The following is a 6,000-nucleotide window of genomic DNA, read 5'->3' as shown; positions in this document are numbered from 1 at the left end:
GTTGATTCTTTGAGGAGGATAGAATCTGGCTAAAAATTTGTTTACCACATCTTCCCAGGTTGTCAAACTCTCCTTAGGGAAGGATTCTAGCCATTTAGATGCCTTATCCTTGAGTGAGAAAGGGAACAAAAGTAGTCTATAGGTGTCAGGATGAACACCATTAGACTTCACAGTATCGCATATCCTCAGAAAGGTGGTTAGATGTTGATTGGGGTCTTCTTGGACGCCTCCTCCGAATGAACAGTTGTTCTGAACAAGGGTGATGAGCTGTGGTTTTAGTTCAAAGTTGTTGGCATGTATGGTTGGCTTTTGAATGTTACTCCCACAGTTTCGTGGGTTTGGGTTGATGTAGGAGCCTAGAACTCTTCTTTCTTGCCCAGCATGATTTGCTAGACCTTCTCTGCCATGGTTGTGAGCCTCTTCTTCATGAATGTTCTCCATATTCTCCTCCATGTCTAGTTCAAAGTACTCTTCCTCTTCCTCAGCACCCACTACTATTTTTCCTCTTACTTTCCTCCTTAATCTAAGGAAGGTCCTCTCAGGTTCAGAATCAAAGGAAGTTGAAGCCCCGCTTCTCCTCCCTGTCATACAACCAACAAGGTACAAGCAAGGAAAACAGATCCAGAAAGTATTCTGTTAGAATTACTGTTAGTGTGAGTGATGCAATATATCAAACAGTTAGTGGGTTAGTGAACTGAATTGTAAATAACAAAAAAAATAAACGAAAAAGTAGGGAAAAGGGAAGAAATTAACTAAAACTGAAAGCGAATTAACTCAACAGAAATTTAAATCAAACAAAAGAAAAATGCTCAATCTAGTTATCCTCCAATTTAATCATTGTTGATTCAAAATCAATCCCCGGCAACGGTGCCATAAACTTGATACGCACAAAACTTGTCTCTCAACAAATTTTCTTCGGCAAGTGTACCGAATTTGTCGTCAAGTAAAAACTCACAATAGAGTGAGGTCGAATCCCACAGAGATTGATTGATCAAGCAACTTTAATTAGAGGAATGTTCTAGTTGAGCGAACCAGAATTTGATTTGAGATTTGCAGAAAATTAAATGGCGGGAAAGTAAATAGCAGAAATAGTAAATGCTAGAAATAAAGAGCTGAATGTAAATGGCGGAAAGTAAATTACAGAATCTTAAACGGGAATGGGGTAATTGCTCATAAAAGTAAATGGCAGAAATTAAAGAGAATAGGTAAGATCAGAAATGGGGAGTTCATTGGGCTCAAGAGATGTTGCATTCTCCGGATCAAGTTCATTTTCATCTCTTCCTCAATCAATGCATTCATTGATCTCCTTGGCAATCTTAAGTAATCGAATTCCAATTTCTTGGTAATTCAATCTCTCAAATCTTGATCAATAGCCAATTCCTTGGTCAATTGCTCATGAGAAGAGATGAAGTATGGTCACTGATTATACCACATGCATTTCCCAAATCAAGTGTTGGTAGGATTATAGTCACATATCCATCCAAACCCAATTTGGTCCAGTATGAGAAAGTATTTCTAGCATGATCTCTTCATTCCTCTTTCAAGGTTCAGAAGAGATCCAAGTATGAATAGCTTCTTTTCCAAGATAACTACCCAATTGGATGAAGATCGAAAGCTTTCTAGTAAAATCAAGAGAGAAGATAGAAGAAGGAGAATGAAAACTAATATTGATCCATCAAATTACAACAGAGCTCCCTAACCCAATGAAAGGGGTTTAGTTGTTCATAGCTCTGGAAAATGAAAACCAAGATGGAGAATAAATGATGAAAGTAAAACTAGAAGTGCAGAGAAAGTAAAATACAGAGAGTAGTTCTATGCCAAAGGCTCCCTAAAGTTTCCAACTCCCTAACTAATTCAAAGCTACTCCTATATATACTACTCTTCTTATCTTCTAGTTGGCTCTTCAAGTCTTGGGTATGGGCCTCTGAATCTTGAGTTTGAAGCAGTTATCTTTTTTATTGGGCCTAGCTTTGCTTGCAGAGAGAAAAGGTGAAGTAGGCAGGGACTTTGACTCAAGACGTTAGTGGTGTCAACGTTAAGTGAAAGTGTGGGTTCGAGAACGTTAGTGACAATCACCTTTTTCACTAACGTTCCTAACCCAAATATGATCACGTTGACTTCAACGTTAGTGGCACTAACGTGACCACTAACATTGCCTCTTGGTCCTTCGCACACGTTATTGGGACTTACCTTTCCCAATAACGTGGAGAGTCCTCCCATGTCCCTACGTTAGAGTCCACGTTAACTAGGTTAACATGACTTCTAACGTAGTAGTGCCAATTCTTCGAGAACGTTAGTGACACTTACCTTTGTCACTAACGTTCCAATGTGCCCCTTTCCCACGTTAGAGTCCACGTTAACTAGGTTAACATGGCTTCTAACGTAGTAATGCTAGCCATCCCCAACGTTAGTGACAAAGGTGAGTGTCACTAATGTTGGCTCATCATCTCCTTATCCACGTTAGCTTCCACGTTAACTAAGTTAACGTGGGAGTTAACGTTGCTCATGGTGGCTCTTGGTGGTTCACCCCAACGTTAGTGACAAAGGTAAGTGTCACTAACGTTGGCTATCAATTGCTCTCTCCACGTTAGCTTCCACGTTAACTAAGTTAACGTGGGAGTTAAGGTGGCTTATAGAAGCTTGGCCAACGTTAGTGACAAAGGTGAATGTCACTAAGGTTGGCTTCTCTTTTGCTTCTTAACGTTAGAGTCCACGTTAACTAAGTTAACGTGGCAACTAACGTGGCCAATTATGAGCTTGGTCCAACGTTAGTGACAAAAGAGAGTGTCACTAACGTTGGCCTTGTTGTCTGCTTCCACATTAGAGTTCACGTTAACTTAGTTAACGTGACTCTTAACGTGGGCTTATGATGGCTTCGAGTGCATTATTGGCGATTACCTTTCTCATTAACTTTGCAAGTTAGCACCCATTTCACGTTAGAGGTCACGTTAGTGGGACTAACGTGACTGCTAACGTGGTTCTTCTTTGCTTCCTTTGTCCTGATATCAAGCAACAAAGTGCATCAAAGTTCTAGTCCAAGTCATGAGTCATGCATCATCCAATTTGTCATGTAATTCATGCAAAATTCTCATGAAATCATGTAAAGTGCACAATGTATGCTTGAATCAAGATGTAAGTGAATATCTACCCAAAACTAGCATATTTTCTAAGAAAATTCATGAAACTACCTTAAAAACAGTAAAGAAAAGGTCAGTGAAACTGACCAAAATGCCCTGGCATCAATGCATAACAAGCTTCTGCACCTCATTTACTATACTAGCCGTGTTTTGAATGACACACAGAAGAATTACACGACCACAGAAAAGGAGTTTCTTGTAGTGGTTTATGCCATTGACAAGTTCAGATCTTATTTAGTGGGATCAAAAGTGATTGTGTACACTGACCATGCTGCTCTAAAATATCTCCTCACAAAGCAGGATTCAAAACCCAGACTCATAAGATGGGTGTTGCTTCTGTAAGAGTTTGATATAGAAATAAGAGACAGAAAAGGGACAGAGAACTAAGTAGCTGATCACCTGTCCCGGATAGAACCAGTAGCAGGAGCGTCCCTCTGTCCTACTGAGATCTCTGAAACTATCCTGGATGAGCAACTCTTTGTCATTCAGGAAGTACTATGGTTTGCAGACATTATAAACTATAAAGCTGTGAGATTCATACCCAAAGAGTACAGTAAGTAGTAAACGAAAAAATTGATTTCTGATGCAAAGTACTACTTGTGGGATGAACCATATCTCTTTAAGAGGTGTGTAGACGGAGTAATCTATAGATGTGTGCCTAGAGAAGAGGCACAGAAGATCCTATGGCATTGCCATGGATCACAATATGGAGGATATTTCGGAGGTGAGCGAACAGCCACAAATGTTCTCCAATGCGGCTTCTACTGGCCTATCCTTTATAAAGACTCCTGAGATTTTGTACGTAACTGTGACAGTTACCAGAGAGCTGGTAATCTACCTCATGGTTATGCCATGCCTCAGCAAGGGATCTTAGAGATTGAGTTATTTGACGTATGGGGTATTGACTTCATGGGACCTTTCCCACCATCATACTAAAACACTTATATTCTAGTAGCAGTAGACTATGTATCTAAATGGGTAGAGGCAATTGCAACACCCACTAATGATACTAAGACTGTGATGAAGTTCTTTCAGAAGCATATCTTCAGCAGGTTTGGTGTCACTAGGATACTGATCAGTGATGGAGGCACTCATTTCTGCAATAAACAGCTTGACGCTGCTCTGGTCCGATATGGAATTAACCATAAAGTGGCAACTCCATATCATCCACAGACAAATGGACAGGCTAAAGTCTGAAATGGAGAACTAAAACGGATCCTAGAACGGACAGCAAGTACCCGTAGAAAGGATTGGGCAAGAAGTCTGGATGATGCTCTATGGGCATACAGAACATCATTCAAGACTCCTATAGGGACCACTCCATACCAGCTAGTGTATGGAAAAGCCTGTCATCTGCCAGTAGAACTGGAACACAAGGCCTACTGGGCAACCAAGTTCCTAAACCTTGATGCTAAGGTAGCTGGAGAGAAAAGATTACTCCAGTTGAATGAGCTAGAGGAGTTCAGACTCAATGCTTTCGAAAATGCTAAAATTTACGAAGAGAAAACAAAAAGTTGGCATCACAAAAGGCTGTCATCTAGAGTCTTTGAGCCAGGACAGAAGGTCCTGCTGTTTAACTCTAGGCTCAGATTGTTCCTTGGGAAATTAAAATCCTGGTGGAGGGGTGGTATGTGAAATTGTTACTCAGGTTGTGAATTATTGTTCGAAATTGATTCCCTGGCGATGGCACCAAAAAACGGATGCACAGAACCATGGTCTAAACATATCTTCACAACTTCGCATAACTAACCAGCAAGTGCACTGGGTCGTCCAAGTAATAAACCTTACGTGAGTAAGGGCCGATCCCACGGAGATTGTTGGTATGAAGCAAGCTATGGTCACCTTGTAAATCTCAGTCAGGCGGATATAAAATAGTTATGGAGTTTTCGAAATTAATACTAAAATAAAGATAGAAATACTTATGTAAATCATTGGTGAGAATTTCAGATAAGCGTATGGAGATGCATTCATTCCTCTGAACCTCTGCTTTCCTGCTGTCTTCATCCAATCCGTCTTACTCCTTTCTATGGCTGGCTTTGTGTAAGGATGTCACCGGTGCCAATGGCTCTTTCAATCCTCTCGGGAAAATGGTCCAAATGCTCTGTCACAGCACGGCTAATCGTCTGGAGGCATCACACTTGTCGTTGGTAGCATCCTATTCCTCTCTGTGAAAATGGTCCGATGCGATGTCACTGCATGGCTAATCATCTTGGAGGTTCTCGATCATACTGGAATAGAATTTACTATCCTTTTGCGTCTGTCACTACGCCCAGCACTCGCGAGTTTGGAGTTCGTCACAGTCATTTAATCCCAGAGTCCTACTCGGAATACCACAGACAAGGTTTAGACTTTCCGGACTCTCATGAATGCCGCCATCAATCTAGCTTATACCACGAAGATTCTGATTAAGAGATCTAAGAGATACTCATTCAATCTAATGTAGAACGGAAGTGGTTGTTAGGCACGCATTCATAGGGAGTGATGATGATTGTCACGTTCATCACATTCAGGTTGAAGTGCGAATGAATATCTTAGAAGCGAAATAAGATGAATTGAATAGAAAACAATGCCAAAAAGCGTATAAATTATCCGCTCATCACAAAACCAAACTTAAATTGTTGCTTGTCCCCAAGCAACTGAAAATCAAATAGGATAAAAAGAAGAGAATATACTATAAATTCCAAACTATCAATGAAACATAGCTCCAATCAGATGAGCGAGACTTGTAGCTTTTTGCCTCTTGAATAGTTTTGGCATCTCACTTTATCCATTGAAGTTCAGAATGATTGGCTTCTATAGGAACTCAGAGTTTAGATAGTGTTATTGACTCTCCTAGTTCAGTATGATGATTCTTGAACACAGC

This window comes from Arachis ipaensis, chromosome B10, assembly GCF_059453495.1.
Source record: "Arachis ipaensis isolate K30076 ecotype BB chromosome B10, ASM5945349v1, whole genome shotgun sequence".
NCBI lineage: Eukaryota > Viridiplantae > Streptophyta > Magnoliopsida > Fabales > Fabaceae > Arachis > Arachis ipaensis.
This window is presented reverse-complemented; position numbering follows the sequence as displayed.